The sequence below is a fragment of the Balearica regulorum genome, chromosome 2, assembly GCF_011004875.1.
Source record: "Balearica regulorum gibbericeps isolate bBalReg1 chromosome 2, bBalReg1.pri, whole genome shotgun sequence".
Classification (NCBI taxonomy): domain Eukaryota; kingdom Metazoa; phylum Chordata; class Aves; order Gruiformes; family Gruidae; genus Balearica; species Balearica regulorum.
The window spans coordinates 11775430-11792577 of record NC_046185.1 but is presented as its reverse complement, the minus strand read 5'-3'; the positions used below and the strand labels follow the sequence as shown (position 1 = coordinate 11792577).

The 17148-nt window shown below is 41.4% G+C and overlaps 1 long non-coding RNA gene across 1 annotated transcript in view; it reads left to right on the top strand.

Annotated features, from left to right (window-relative positions):
• Nucleotides 1-9945: 9945 nt before the first annotated feature.
• Nucleotides 9946-17148, top strand: part of LOC142600706 (uncharacterized) — an 89861-nt gene continuing 82658 nt past the window's right edge. The window contains exon 1 of the long non-coding RNA XR_012834265.1: nucleotides 9946-10084. This is a non-coding gene — a long non-coding RNA (uncharacterized LOC142600706). The remainder of the gene's footprint in view (nucleotides 10085-17148) is intronic.

Sequence of the window (17148 nt, the reverse complement as noted above, 5' to 3'; positions counted from 1 at the left end):
GCTAAGCCTGAGCTCCATTGTGCATGACTACGCATGATGTGATATGTTCAGGTGGGCCCTATCTGGCAGATGTGTTGCCAGATAGTCACCATGTTTAGCTTTTTGGAAGTAAGGAAGAGGATCTGGGATCCTTCTGTCATCAATGGATCTGGGCAGAGACCTTTGTTGTTTGCAGACCCAAAGCATCTCAATTTTTCTCTAACCAGGCTTGTGGCAGGCTGTAGGAGGGTTACAAAACCAGTAAGAAAACTTGTGAAGACCCAGTTATGACAAGTTATTGGCAAACAATAAAATGACTCCGAAGAACTTCCTCTTTCACTGATGTATTTGAGGAGGAATACTTGGATTTGTGGCACTTAGTGTCAGGTAAATACTTATAAAGGGGAGGAAAGGGAAAAAGAAGGATGCTCAGGGAAGAAGCATCTGACAGGTATGCTGGGGAGTGTTATTGTGGGTATTTCACTGTGTTAAAGGATGCCAGCTGTGTAAATCGGGATTTAGCTCTGCCAATCCAGGCAAAGATGTTGTCTCACTGTTAGTTTGTTTTACATTTTTTTATAGAAGCAAATCAGTAAACACAGCTGTACACATGGGGAAATATTTTATTCCAGCTGAAAAAAGTCACAATGTACACAGCTGTACCTCAGCCCTGTCTGGTTCCTGATGCCTTTTATGTTAAGGAGTGCTATCACTTTGAAAATAACCACTTAGATTCCTGGAGTAATTCACTTTGGAAAAAATAGAAAAATATAATGGAGATCTATCAAAATTACTCCAAAAAATCTAAAGTACTAAATGGAAAACATTATCCTTTCTTCAGGACTTCTGAACCACCTTTACAATTCTGCAGCAAGGAGATAATTTTCTATTAGATGTTACAGATGAGGCTGTTAAGTTCCATCACGTTACCGTAACGACGTTTTAGAGTGAATTATTCTGAACTGTTCTCAGAATTATTCTTAAGGCAAAGGTTCATGACAAGAGAAGGACCTAGCATTTTATTTTATTTCTTCTGAAACCATTTTTTTTGGCTTCTTGCCTTTAGTAGTTAATCACCTAAAAGCCCTTGCTAGAAACCTGTCTTATGCTGTGCTGGGTCTACTGATAGCACTTGGGACAGTTTTCAAAGCCGGCTGATGGGATGACTATCATGGCAAGGTCCTGCTTTGCCTTTCGCATAGGTACAGATGAGGATTAAATCTGTTGCACTGCGTGACTTTGGCACACCAGGGATCTGACTGGAATGCCATGAAGTCATCTCTGCACTGATGCCCCAGCAGATACTATCATTGACAAGTGTCTCTTCATCCATTATTCCCCTTACTGCACTGATAAGGATAGGCAGGTATTGTAGAGAACTAAATCTTGTCATTTATCAGCAAAATTGCTGGTCTTCTGGTGAGGGGGTAACAGAACATGTTGGCATTTTTGAAGATAATTGCAAATATTTACAACAGAGAATATGAATATCTCAGCAAAGGATGTTGAAAAAAATCTTCTCTATAAGAGACCAGTTATGAAAACACCATTTCAGAATTGTCCAGAATAAAATTCTTCCTCCCAAACAGCTAACTTTTTGGCAGATCTACCCCTGGAAAAAAAACACCTCCCAGTGCTCTCAGCAGAACAAAAGATAAGTGATGGAAAAGATTTATCAGGTCCTCCAGCCCATCTTCCTGATAATACAGCATTGTTTTCCTAAAGTGTACTTTTTCTAATGCTTTGACTAGTTTTAGAAGACTTAAGTGATGGATGGTGTTTTTATCATTAACCTTGGGAAACGATTCCAGAGCCCAACAAATCTCAGTGTCAGGCTTCTCCACATTAGTGCCTCTGCTTTGTCAGTAATTTCATAGGTTTATACTGGTTGCTTTTTCCCCAAAGCGTAAGCTCCTGCAGAGTTTAAGAACAGGATTAGATATTGTGGATAGATCTTGCCTACCCATCCTCATGCAGGTGGATTGCTTCTCCTGGAAATCTGAGAGTATTTCTTCACCACAGTGAGCAAGGGGAAATTCCAGTCTGGCCCTGAACTGAAAATTATTGTCATGCCAGCTGAGTTGCAGAAAATGACCTTGTCCATGATCCCAGTGCATTGTAATGGGAAATAAAACTTGGGATAAAGCTTAACTTCTGCAGCCACAGAGATGGACCAGCTTGGCATTGCAAGGTTGGGGAATACACATGCTGCCAGAGATCAGCTCTCAGTTGCCAAGGTGGGAACATTTTACAACATGGCAATCATAATGTCTGACTGTCCTTTGCCTTTTTTTCCATTGATTTAAGCATTTGCTTATCTTTTAAGAGCACTCTTCTTTCCAAGGGATTTGGACACTCTATGATAGAAGAGCCAGTGACCCATACTCAAAAAAGATGAACACCACTTGGAAAGGGGCAAAAAGGACTGTGGAAATAGAGAGCTCCGTGTGCTCCACAGGCACCATGAAGGCTGATGGGATACAGTTTCTGTCCATACATGCAATGTGAAGGCAAGCATCAGGAAGAAGATAGGTGTTCCTTGGCCTTCAGGACAACACTGTCACGTAAACAATGGGTGAAGACTGGTTGTGAATAAATTAATGTTGGAAAATAGAAGTGTTCTCTTCATATGGGGAGAGGACAGAAAAAGGGTTTTAAGAGGCAATTCAGTTACTCTCTGAAAGGGGTTGCCTGATCTGTGAGAAGTGGGAAGGAATACCCTGTTCAGCACATTAAGTTAAAGGACTGAAATTTCTAAGTTAGTTTCTGTTAGCCTAACCCAAATGGAACAAAGCAAAGATTCACATTCCCCTCTTTCACTGTTTCACAGATCAACTCACATTAGTAAACACAAACTTCCATTTAATTAAAGCCATTTAATGCAAAATTGTTTCCCTGTTGCTCAGAGGCCAATACAACCTTTTTCACAGTATGCAGGCTTCATTTAATGTATCATTTGCAGCAAGGTTTGATTTCTGTAAAGTAAAACAGAGCTTCCGGTGGATTGTCAGAATTAAAAAAAAAAAAAGAGAACACTCCTGCTGTGCTTACAATGTGTGCAGAAGACGTCGATGAAAATTTTAACTCCTGAAGAAAACCAAAATAAATATTTTGGACCCACCAGCTCATTTTGTATCAACAGTTTGCTTTGTGGTCCTTGAGTTTCCCATTTGCCTTTGCATTTTTAGCTTGTAAGTAAGGTAACTCATGAGCGAGGGGAAGAGCTCCCCATAGTTTCTCTTATTATAACATTATTTGTATCTAATACTTGGGCTTGAGACTCATGTTGAGAATGATGCCTCTGGAGCCAGGGACCTCTGGTCTACCCTAGGAACCATGCTTCTGCTTACTCCCATCACTTCAGCATTGCTTTATGGTGCAAAAGAGAGTGATGTGCATGGGTACACCGCAGTGGAAAAGTTACACACTTCCACCAGAGGATAAACAAGAAGTTTATCTTTGGCCTGCATCTATTGATAGTAGTGGTGTTGTGAGGAGAGAGGTGTGATTGAATTGTCTTCTCTCCACTTCAGATGAAGAGCCAAACCTAAATGGATTTTGCCTGGAGTGAATTTAACAAACAGAAAGGGGAGAGGGGGAAATACTGTGCTCAGTTAAGATGACTTAGTTGACTAAACACAAGCGTCTATGTTGTTTGCGATGCCCTGATGCATCTAAAACATCTTCCCAGGGGTGACCAATATAATACAGGATATAGAAGACACCTGTGTTTTTCAGAAGCCTGAGCTGGAAGCTGAGAGGACTACCCTGGGACGTCACAAATGGCAAATATCTGTATTTAGGTAACGACATCCCACCAACTTTGTCTTAGTATGCATCATTCAAGGCACCAGTACAATAGCAAATGTGAGATGGGAGAGGAACATTACCCCTGAAGACCAAAGGGAAATGTAGCTGTGTCTTATGTTAGAGAAACCCCAAACATATATGCTCCAGTTAATCTGACTCCAGTTCTCTCCTCATGTATAATGTGATTCAATATGTGTGGTCTCTCTATCCTTAGAGATATGTAAAACTTGGCTGGACAAGGCCCTGAATAACCTGATCAACCGTCAAAGATAGCCCTGCTTTGAGCAGGGTGTATGGCCTCCTGAGGCCCCTTCCAGCCTAAGTTATTCTGTGATACTGTGATTCTTCCAAAGATGGGAAGGAGATGGAGAGGAGGATGGTGTTGAAAAGCAGAGGATCTTTATCTTGGGATAATGCTCACATGCTATCTGCCAGACTGTCTGACATTCAGATAGTAGTAACCTCTGAGAGCTAATGCTGGATCTATCTTTACTTACAATTAATATCAGGTAGAAATTAGTGATGCAAATCAACTCTTCTGGCTGACATAATCTATAAAAATGCTCATACAGACATGAGAATTTCAGCATAAGCTCTCTGACAAAGGATTAGATAAAAGATAGGAAAGAGAAGACAGGAATAAACGATCAGTTGTCATAGTAGAAGGACATGACCAGTGGAGATCCACAAGAAGATGTGCTATGACCCATTCTGCTCAACATATTTATCAACAATCTGGGAAAGAGGGGCAGTCAAAGTTAAGATAACGAAAACAAAGTCCAACTCAGAAGAACTGCAAAAGGGATTGCCATGGCAATAAAATGGCAGATGAAAATCAGTGTGAATAAATAATGTACATGAGTTGAAAATTGTCCTGATCTTTCTGTATGAAATGATGAGCTGATACCACTTTATCACTCAGGAACGAGATCTTGGGGTATAGTAGATAGTATCTTTGTAAAAATTGTCTCAGTGCTCAACACACTTGGAAAAACAAATCTAATGCTAGGAGTTTTTAGGAAAGGGATAATGAACAGAGTAGATGAGTATGTCTCTATATAAATACCACATCTTGGTGTACACTTCTGCTCCCTGTGTCTCAAAGGGGATATAATAAGACTGGGAAAGGCTCAAAGAAAGGCAAGAATGATGATAAAGGTATGGAAAAACTTCTCTGCGAGGAACAATTAAGCAGATTAGGAGACTTCAGGGACTATTGAGGGGATATATGATAGAGGTCTATAAAACCATGAGTGGTCAGAAATGGGTACATAGGTAATTATTATTCCCTGTCTCTTCCAAGAAAAGGATTAGTGGGCATCAAATGAAGCTAGTGAATGACAAGTTCAAAGTGTACAGAAAGAGATGGCTCTTCAGGTGTTGTGTGGCTGCGCTGTGCAGCAACACATCACAGGTTGTTGTGGGTGTCTCGTGTATTCAAGAACTGACTAGCAGATTATGTAGATTCAGAGGGAAACAAGGTGAGTTTATGGAAGAAAAAATCCATTGAGGGCTACTGAACATAAAGATGTGACTGCTGTCTCACAAAGATTTTGTCCTGCTACTGTCAGCAGATAATAAAATGTTCAGGGAGGTAGCATTATATATTTGCCCCCCCATGTTTAAAACTTTTCCCTAGGAACCCTCTTGGCCACTCTCAAAGGCAGGAAACTGCTGGAGGTGATCTGATTCAGTACAGTGACTTTTATTTTCTCATGTTCTGATATTCCTGGAGTCCTACAATCAAAATACTTAGCAAAATGCTTCGTAAAGATGTCCACAATAAAGGTGTCCATAGTAAAGTTTGTGTCTTCTCACCCACCAAATTTGCTTAAAGAGCAAAACATGCATAGTTTGTGAAATCACTAGCAGAACTTCCCTTATTAAACTCATCTATATTCAGTTACTAAGCAGGCGAAAGTAAAATTTGCAACCCAGCCTAGTAGAGGACAGAACACAGCTGCACTGCCCTAGGGGCAGGGCAAGAAACAGGCTGTCAGTTAAACCTGACAGTCAGAATAGAGCACAGCATGTTTGCTAGAGTGAGTCGTTATCCCTTATTAAAAAAGGAGAGCACTTTTTATAATAAAGGAGTAGTTAATTGTAGTTCAGCACTGTTTTCTGACACATAATCATTACTAATTTGTCAAAATAGAAAACAACTATCCTATGCAAGTTATCTTAAAATCTGCCAGTTTTACCACCTCATCCCTTTTTTTTTTTTTTACGATAGGTTGTGATAGGTATCAGATATCTGAGATCTGTCACAGCAAAACCTCTCTCTGCTTGTGAGAGTGGATGCGCTCCCCTGTGACTGACCTAATCTGTCCTGCCCCTCTCCAGGGGACACCACAGGCTTCCTCCAGGGATGAAAACTGGCTTTGAATGTCACTGCGCTTTTTCAGCTTTACAGACACATTTCTCTCTAGATAGAAAGTCCTTTTCTTGGTACGGTTTTCACAGCTGAAAACATCTGCAAGCCTTGTGGCCAGGTGCACCTACCAATGAAGATAAGTCATCAGCTGATGAATAGTCAGTAAGGCTGCTCTGAGCACAACTTAAGAGCAAAAGTCAGGCATGGGGATGGAAGACATTTGGTGAAAGTATGTCACATATTTAAGCTTTTTCTTGGTGTATTGTAGATTGACCCTGAGCTTTTGAGCTTCTCCATGGAAAAAGAGCTTTTTTTGTACCTAAGAAGATCCGAGGACACTCTCACTGGAGGCTTTAAACAACGGTTAAGACAATCTTGTGAGCTTCTTCAATTCTGCTCTGGGACATGAGGCTACATGAGTCTTTGAGGTCTCTTCCAGGCCTATTTTGTGCAATTCAAGGATTTTCCAGATCAACCCATTCAATGTATATTTTAAAATGGAATTTGACACAAATCTGCTTCTATGTCTCTTCTACACTGACTATACACTCATGGATTCTTTCTTTCAAATCATTTCAGTTTTATGTGCTTTCAATTAAAGTGTTATAAAACATTTATAGCTTCTTGCTGCAAAGCACTGAGGACGTTTACATTATAAAAGACACTATCCATACTGAGTTTGTGGTGCTCACTGCTGTATTGCTTGCAGTCTCGCCTGCAGTTCTGTATATTTGCCAGCTGTTTGCAACACTGTCCTTGGATTTCATTGAACGTTCCCATATGGATGCTTTTTGGAACTGAACCCTCTGAGTTTGAACTGTTTGTTAACGAGGTGATAATAGGGATGATCTGTATTCCTAAATGCAATGAGGTGATGAACAGTTAGGTGACAAAGGATTTTAAACAAAGGCATGGGGTCCTGTGCTTGTTTTGCCACAACATTTCCATATGGCCATATGAATTTGCATCTTAGTTTCCCAATGGGGCAGTTCATGTTCTTCTGCCTCAGAGAGGTTTCATGGGGATGGGCATGTCAGGACCAGGGGACTGGCTCTGGCGAAACAGGGATCAGATGAGGGCTGTGTGTAGCTGTGCCAACTGATCAGTGCATGAGTAAAGAGTAATGCAAAAAATTGGACACTATGATATATATTGTACTCCCAGCCTCTCTATACTGCTCGTCTGTGTCCTTTTTCAAATCAGTTAGGTCCAGGTCCTCAGAAATATTTAGGCAATGAATCAATGGGAACTTTGACAAGCTATGTTTTAGATCCCACTTTTGAAACCTTGACACCTAAACACCTTCTGGTCTGACCACTCACTGGAGATAAATAACAACAGATATCCTTTCCCATAGAAAACAAAATCCGTGACCATTGTGGGATCGCACTCAACTCTCCTCTGACATACACTCACCATGAGCTTCAGCCAAGAGACCTCTATAAAGCTCCATTTGCACACAACAAGGTTCTGTGAAGCTGCAGCTACAGACACTGGTTCTCTTGAAAGTGCTTTTGTTACTTCTGTCATTTTCCTTCCAAACCCACACCCTGAACTATCCCATCTAATTATACTCACTGGCCATCTTTCCCCTTTTTATTGGCAATATTTTTCTTGTTAATTGTGCATGCTTGGTTTTAAACAATGGTGTCTGCCTTCCCTTATGTGGCTCTGCAAGGAATATTTCTGCATCCTGGGTAGTTTCTCTGACATGTTTATGCCTTGCTGGCTACTGTAAAAAGTGCAAGACATATTACGTACTGCTGAAAACCAGGCTGGCACTTTGCAGTTTTAACGTTGTGCCTTACTGTATAGTTAAAATAAATGTACCTGATATCAGCTTTATTACTCCTATTAGACGGTCTAATGGCTTGATGTGCAGGAGTTCTTCCAGCAGGATGTTAAAGGGAAGGCACCGACTGCTCAGCTCAGCCCCCGTACTCAGTAGCACCCAGGGAGCAATCAGGGACTCTGCAGAGCAACACATGATGCTCAGCTGGGGCTGTGTTAGGGCTCCGAAGTCAATCTCTTCCCTCCAGATACTACATTTAACATGTGATAGAGTGTCAAAAAGAAGTTAGCACAACAGAAAAAAGAGAGAAGGTCTACAGATGCTGTTTACAGTCAATGTCCATTTCAAATTTTCATTAAAAATACTACATCTTGGATGCTGTAAAGGCTCCCCTCTGAGTGATGCTATAGCAGTCACACAGGACAGGTTTATTCAGCACTGCTGAAATTTTGTTCAATAAATATGCCTGTGCGGTTTCAAATGTGCTATAATCATTCCTGACTGACAGCTGTATAAAGGAATGAATATGACAATTTAGAGCTCAGTACAGTTTCGGGTCTCGCGAGCTTCTCCACTCCCTTATCCTTACAGTGCCTGGATGGGGGTATCTACAGCGGAGCAAGCCACCCTGGGGTTGCTTCTTCAGTGGTGTTCAGGATGCAGTTCACCTCTGTGCATGCCTACATTCTACATTTGGTCAGATGAATCACATCAAAATGTCTGTTGACTGTACTGACTACATCTCCATTGACCGTCCACAGACCAGATACTACCTGAGATACAGACAGCATGAGAGACACCATATGTTAGGCCAGGTGAGTCCTACATAACACGTGGGATTTGATTTATGTGTATTCACTAAAGATTCAATATTTGATCTATTTGTCCTTGGCTTTCTTTGACCCTAATTTTAATTATAGTAAAGTGGAAACACCTCTATTTGATCAGAGGAACCCTGCTTTGCATGTCTCTGGTGGAAAGTAAGTAAGTGGTACGGAGGCTTGTTATTACCAGTGCTGAGGAATATACTGAGGGAGGGTGAGAGAGGGTGTTGAGTTAACTGTTTAGCCCAAGAAGATCTCAGATGGGTTGTAATCAGAGCAGGCTGATACAAATGCACTTCAAAATTTCTCCTAAGCAGAACTAGTGGTTTACTACTGCTTCTTAACAGAGATGCTGAAGTTTTGAGGAAAACGCTGAGGGCCACATGACAGCATAAAGCACACTGAGGGTCAACTAGTCATTTTTAGCTGATGTATTTTTTTTCTGCTCATGTTGGGTCTAGAGGTGAGAAGAAAGCTCCTGTTGGCCATGTGAAAAGCCCCATGAATACTCATCCATATATGCACATCTGCACTCCCAGGTCTGGGATACTTCCTATGGCAGAAGGAAAGAGGGAGCTGCCAGGATGTTAGTCCAGGAAAAGGTCTGACTGATAAGCAGTAAATTATATTTCTAAGATCTCTGGAGGACCCTAGCAAACAGGCCCCAACATTGAAAAGATTAGCTTTGACCATACGGAGCATTGTCTCTGAGCCTAGGTTCTGCTAAGCATTTTTATAAAGAAGAACTAATTTTGTTAATTCTACCACCTTACCCAGGTTTTAATCAGATCTTGTGCTCAGTTGAGCTGTTTTAGCCACTGTAACTTACTGGCCCAGGAGAGCTCAGCTCAGATGCTGTGTTTGATCTGCAGTGAAATTGTTCTTTTCTCTCAATTTCCCAGCTGGGTTGCCTCTGGCACAAAGGGTCAAATGATTTGAGCGAATTGTCCTTGGCTCATTCAGGATCAAAGCACAGCTTTTCCCTGGTTCCACTTCTTTCCTCCACCCACACTGTTAAGGGATCACTGAAACTTTGGTATCCTTTCCCGATAAGTGCAATAGGCAGTGATAATTGACAGCAGCAAAATACACCCCAAGAGATTTCCTTTGGGCAGACACCAGTGGATAAATTGAGGCCTGAGAAAAGATTGGAGGTAGAGAAGAGGGTGCTTCAGTCTACCCAAGCTGGAGAAGCAGATGCAATGTGTGTTTCCTGGATAGGCATGCTACTGGAAGACAGGGAGTTTGTCCATGGTGCCAGGGGAAGGTGGAGAAGGAAAGGACGTGCGGGTTGGTGCTATGCAGGTAAGGAACTCTGAGCTCTCTGCTTTGGTTAACACTGTCTCAGCTCGTGTTTATAAAGGCTGCTAAGCAGAAGAGTGGGTGTTTCATCCCATCTTGACTTGCCTCATTGTGTAATTCTGGACAAGACATTGATCTTCTGTCATTACCAGGAAAGCCATGAGAATATTTCTGTGTCTCTGAAGTAATAATTGTCAGTAAGGTGTTATGGGACGGTCAGGAGAAGATTCGTTGCAGGTTGTACCCCTATTTATTTTATTAGACTCTGTAGTGCAAGCGTTGAAGAACTTTATGGTACTTTTTGAACATCACAGTGGTCACATTATGCCCAGAAAAGGATCAAGTGTAGAACACTGAGAGAACAGAGTATCTTCAGAAAGAGGATTGAACATCTCATACTTTCTAAGTACAGCTAGTGCTTCTGGATGAACTTAATGTCAAAACTCTAGAAAGGCCATCAATTTTCAGAAAGCAAGGATGAGAAAATCTAGACACAGATATGACTGGTGTCATTTCTGCCATATTCTACTTTCTAAATTACATTTTCTGTCTAAGCTGAGGGACTGAGGGACAATTGAGCTGTTTTGCAGCATACATCTTCTAGAAGCCTTGACAGATCTGAATCAGGCACCTACTGCTGTTTTCAAAGTGATAACTCCTTTCCAACCATACCAGTAACCGACTTGCTTCAGTTGCAGTGGATTTTGGGGAAATGCAGGCCTAAGTTTTGTCCTTTGCTTTCTCTGCTGAAAATATTAACCACAGGCTCTAGAGCTATTTCCAACATTTCTTTTCTGGATATTTAGATAATTTATGCAATAAACCATTCTAACAGGGAAGACCTTCTCAAAATGATGTATTGGCCAGGTTCAGCATCTGCTCTGGGCAGTAGAAGATTTTGAATCAAGATCTACTCCAAAGCAAACAGAGCAGATCTGAAGAACCCAGATCTCATTAGAGCTCCAACTCATCAAGTTTCAGCTGCAGGGCAGAATGTCCTGTATGTCAGCCTTCCAGAGAGGCCTGATCCAGTGTTTTCTGAAAACACTAATGGAGCTGGCCCTAAAGTCAGGACAGTCAGAGGAAGCAGACATATATCTCCATTGTATTATGAGGACTTGGGTGGATCCACAAATGTTCAACAGCAAAAAAAGGTAGGTATCTGGGGAATTTCTCTTCTTCCTGGGTGTACAGCAGCTGCATGGGAACTTGAAGTATCTAATAAGTATTTGACGTGGACTGGTGGATGTGGATTAATATTTGATCCAATTCCAAAGATTTTAAGAAAGCGTGCTGAAACTTGCCTACACCAAAAGAGGGATGTGATACCAAACACACCACACTTCCAAAGCACAGAAGGATTTTCCAGTCAGAAGGTAGGATGTTATTTGAGTGGCCTATCTGAACTGTCAGAGCCCGTGTGCATTTGGCCTAGAAAATATCCAGGAATACAATATTTCATGGCATTTCTTGTATTTTCTTCATGTAGTCACTCCTTTTGCGAAAAGAGCCCTCTTTCTGTGGTGGTGTGTATTTCTCTGATCCTTGACAGAACGTGAAAGTAGAAAGGCTCATGACAATGCAAGGAAAAAGATCATTAAAATAGTTTTGACTCTAAAAGTTCAGGGTTAGTTTGCAGTGAAAGTTTGTGAGTGGGAAATGATGCATTTCTCATTAAGTCCAAACCAGTTCTCCTGTCCCTGTTGATGATCTGCCCTTGTTTCAAACCAATTAAACTGGAGCTAATGTCTCTGTTGGTTTGAGACATGCTGTCTTTTTTACGTACAGCTCCTTTTGTGCAAAAAGTCCTAATGGATTTTTTTGTAACCTACATCCATATTGGAGAATAATCATCTTTGGACAAACACAGAGGATCTGGTTCCTGAACCAGACAACTTTGAACTTGATTCAGGGCCAAATGAGAGAAAACTGAAAGGCTCCCATTGACTTCACTGCATGTTAGATCAGCCTGTCACTGTCTACATTCAGTCAAGGACATATAGTAGCTAATTTAAGGCTATATTGTGAATGGGCTGAAAAGCACAATGAAGATGCAGTACATATTCTTTTTAGCACCTGTCTTCAGTGAAATGTGGCTGAAAAACTTTATGGAGGAAGAGTTTTTGGAAGAAATTAGGAAGAATGAGCATTCAACATTCCTTGACTCTAAAGGAGCTCTCAGAAGTGCTTTTTTCTGGTGAATGGATAGAGTATTGAAAGATTATTTAAAAAAAAAAACAAAACAGGTTGGGAGATGAATCAGATGGACAAATAAATTAAATTCTCTGTGTGTAACTCCAAATACCGCTGCATTTGGATATACCTGCTGTGAGATACATCTGCTGTTAGAGTAACTCCAGGATATTTTTAACAGGAAAGGCACACAACCCTCTAAGCAAAGCAGTTAAGCAGTGAGTATAAATTCAGAGGTAAAGTGGGCTTAGAGGGCTTGCTCTACAAGCATCCTTGTAAATGCGCTGTGCTGTAAATTTGCAGCTCCTTTAACCAAGTAGTCAGTTCCTGGGAGTGAGACCTGAACATCAAACTCACGGTGATACACCACCACCATGTGGTCATTGCCAGAAAAATAAACTGCCATTGAATAGTTGGTAGCAACTTGAGCTGATGTTTCAAAACTTGGGAGATGTGTAGTTATTGTGGTAACAGAAGATCTTATAGCACTTGGCCACTGTCCTGGTTTCAGTTGAGAGGACTGATTTTCTTCATAGTAGCTAGTGTGGGGATATGTTTTGGATTTGTGCTGGAGACAGTGTTGATAATATAGAGATGTTTTTGTTCTATGGACCCATTGTTGAGCAGTGTTTACACGGGGCCAAGGCCTTTTCTGCTTCTTGCACTGCCCTGCCAGCGGGATGGCTGGGGGTGGACAAGAAGTTGGGAGGAGACACAGACAGGACAGGTGACCCCAACTGACCAAAGGGATATTCCATACTATATGACGTCATGCTCAGTTTATAAGGAGCTTTGGGGAAGCGTGGGGGGGGACAGCAGCGTTCGGAGCAATGGTGTTTGTCTTCCCAAGTAACCGTTACGCGTGATGGAGCCCTGCTTTCCTGGAGATGGCTGAACACCTGCCTGCCATGGGAAGTGGTGAATGAATTCCTTGCTTTGCTTTGCTTGTGCGTGCGGCTTTTGCTTTATCTATTAAACTGTCTTTATCTCAACCCATGAGTTTTCTCACTTTAACTTTTCTAATTCTCTTCCCCATCCTGATTGGGGGGGGGGGGGAGTGAGCGAGCGGCTGCGTGGTGCTCAGCTGCCGGCTGGGGTAAAACCACGACAGCCACCAACACTGCTATAACATGAGCACGTGATATACGTATCTGTGACACCAACACAGAAAATCTGTGCTTTGTCCAAGTTCTTGTTCCAGGTCTGAAGCAAAGCCAGGCACAGAAGGCGGCACTCATACACCATCAGATGAAGCAGTACTTCAGTATTTTAACCTGTCTGGATGTGCCTGTTGTAGGTTCAGCTATGGCTGAGACATGACACATACGTACATACATAGTGGTGTAAAGAGATTGCCCCTGTTGCTGAGAGTAGCATGGGGTATTTTTCTCAAGGCAGAAATTATGTTTGGAAAGCATTCTTTAGTACATGCTTTAGAGGAAAGTACTGTAGCATATAGAAAAGGTTGACACTGTTTTGTTCTGGCTGTCCTGTAGAGTTTCTACTTAATTTTGAGGAGGTTTTTTGTGGAAGGGAGGTTCCAGTTGGGTATGTAGGAGAGTTCAGGGATGTTGCCCCTTTCATTAGGACTTGGTGCGAAGCATCCTTTTCTGAAACAGCACTGAGGTCACTGTGCAGAAGGCTGAACAATGTGTTTCTTTTGGTTTGCATAATGGGAGTGATCTCATTCCATATTCTGCTTTTGCCATAGTATTGGTTTAATCCCTACTCAGATCTGTAGGATTTTCCAGAAGGGAAATAGTCTTTATAGTAACTTTCTGCAACATTCAATTCTGCCAGTTCTCGCTTGTGATTAGTAACTACAGAGGGACCAAGGTCCTCTGGTCTTTGAGGAGATGCTCTGGTTGGGCCTTAATTTTGTGTACAAAGTGAAGGCTATTGGCTCCTTGTCTTATTCTTCCCCTTCTCCTTCTCACTAACCCAATCTCTTCTTTATTGGGAGTTATAATGAACCCCCAAATGAGCGTCTTGGTAAAATATTTTGGTAAGGCACTTGTATATGATGGATCCAGATGTGGCTTCCAAGCAGACTAAGGCAGCTGTTGCTATATTTCAGACTATATGTTGTGTAAGAGCCTCTAAGCAGAGACCCTGAAGGAAAAGTACTCTGACAAGCTATCATGCAGTAGAGTCATGCAGGGATTTTTACCTCCTGAAATATCACTTGTGCAGGTGTGTAACAGCAAAGGGGAGACAAGTAACCATGCTCCAGGAATATATTCAACCACACCAAGGAATGTCTCTCTCTAAATTATTTATTTGGTCTTTTAATAGCTTATTGCTCCAGAATGTATTTTTCTCTCATCTTTATCAGCCTAATCCTGAAAGGTGCTGAAGCACTTGGTTTTCACATGCCTGAGGCTGTGGAGCCATAATAAAGTTTTTCTCTGCTCTAATAGCTTAAGATCTTTCTCTCTGCAGCAGTGGTACAAGGCAATAAAAGTGCTTAGCCATGGATGGAAGGCTCTTTGAAGAGCAGTATCACCTCAGTCGTGTTTTCCTCTAAGTAACCCTCTTAGGAGGATGCTCCTTCATGACACCAAGAACTTCACTGTGGCTTCTTTGTCTGACTCTCTGAATTGTAATTTGTGGTGCCTGCAGATGCCAGATATTCATCTGGGATGTAAATTACATGGGACAGGAACTAGAGCACTGCTTTTGTGTATGGTCCCTCCACGGCCTTTAGCTGGGTCAGCGGTTAAGTGTAAATCCCATGGAAGTATACCAAGACTCAGACTATGCAAAATTAATCTATTTTCTGGGATACTTTCCAGCCCATATATTGAATATTTGGGAAGTTATGGATCTGATGAACCTACTGTGCAGTAACTGACTTTCACAGTAGTTGTAGTAGCAGTGTTTTTGGGACAATAACCAGTTACCAAACAGGGACCATATCTTCCACAACAGGCACTCTGGAAAAAACGAGGAAGAAGGAGGGGGTATTAGGCAAGAAATCAGGCATGAAGTTCTGGTGTAATAGTCTAGTATAAAAATACTAGAGTAGGAGTAGACGCATTTTGTCTTTGGCCCCTTTTGTGGTGCTACAGGGGTCCTGCATTTCAACTATCAGGGTTTTTAAAAGAGTGTTAAGCAAGACAAGGTAGTAAGGAACTATAAATGCCATTCAAAGGCTGAAGAATGATGCTTTTCTTGACAGACTTGAAGAACTCTATTTACTTAGTTTATCCAAAAGGAGACTGAGAGTCCTGGCAGAGCACCCTTCTGAAGGGCTCAGTCAGGGAAACACATGAACTGATGCAGAAGTAAGAGGGAGGGAGCGATGTTGCACTTCATGGAGCTTTCTGTCCATCGCTTTGCACATGTACTACATAGTACCACAGCAAGAGACATGGTCAGAGTGTGTGATCAACTCTCAGAGGAGAAAAACACCAGGTTTAGAAGTCTCTTTTGTAGAAAAAGGCATAGCAAGAACTCATGGTTGAATGCAAAACCAAAATGAATTCAAATGATAATTAGACAAATGCTTTTAATAATGGAGATTTGCCACTGGAATGAGCTGAAGAGAACAGTGGATCTGCCAAATCTTGATACCCTCAAATCCAAACTGATTATCTTTCTGGGAGACAGACAGAAGCTGAAGAGAAGTCACTAGACAAAATTCAAAGACAGATTGGAAGAAAAAGCAGTACTTGGATGCCAGATGAGAAGAAATTACATCTCCTAGCTTTAAACTGTATTAATGCTTGAATATTCTAGGAAATAAAATATTTTGAGCAATGCCAAGCTGTTATGCTATTGGTAACTGCCAAAATAAACACCACATGTGCATCTGCTTTTCCTCTGTCTCAGGATTTTCAGGGAAAGAGTTAAATATCTGATTGAGCCACAGGGGAGACCCACCTTCATTATTTCTTTAGCCACAGGTCACTCTCACATGCTCTTTTTCTCACATTCAGCAATACAAAGGCAGAAAATGTTGGAAGATCTGGAAGATCTGCAGAGCTGTAGGTGTCCAAATCAAACTTCTGGCTACCTTTACTTTTCCATGCCTCCATGAACAACTCCTCTGTTCCTCCTCCTAGCTCTCAGATATCGGTGATAGGAAATCCCTGAACTGAAGGTCTATCATGCTTCCATAGCTTTTGATGGATCCATCCTTCAGACATAGGCCCAGCTCATCTTTAACACAAAAAACCCTGTGGAAATTAATTTCAACATTTAGTGGAGGATGGGAGATGTGAGGAAAAGGATCACTTTCTGTTTTTAAAACTGTGGCTTAAAAGCATTTGGTGCCCGTAGTTCTTGTGATATGAAAACCAGCAGAGAATCTCTCTCAACTGTTCTCTCCACATCTTCCATGATTCTGTGCATCTTTGACTATTTAATTGTTTCTTGTATGGAAACTATTTATGCTGTTGATCATCTCTGTCACGCTTCTCAGCATGCTTTCTGGTTCTACTGTTTGTTGTTGAACTGCGATTGCCAGAGACACAGACAGCACTAGACACACCAAAGAATTTGAACATCATGTCATAATAATGTTTTGTTTAATCTGCTCTTTATTCAGTGATTCAATTTGCCTTTTCCAGAGTCACTGCATGAACAATCACTACAAGATCACTTTTCTGAGTGGTAAAATCTGATTTAGAGGCTATCACTGTATCTACATAGAGTTGTATTTGTTTTTATTTATGTTCATTGCTTTGGATTTATTTAAGCTGAATTACATCTGTTATGTTATCACCCAGCCACTTAGCATCTTATGATTCTTCTACAGCTTTTCCAGGGCTTGTTAATTTTAGCATAACACCATGTGAACAAAAGGCATCCTGTTTGCAGTTAGCTTCTGTTTCGGTGCCCAAGCAGGGCACTGAAAGTGCACAGAAACT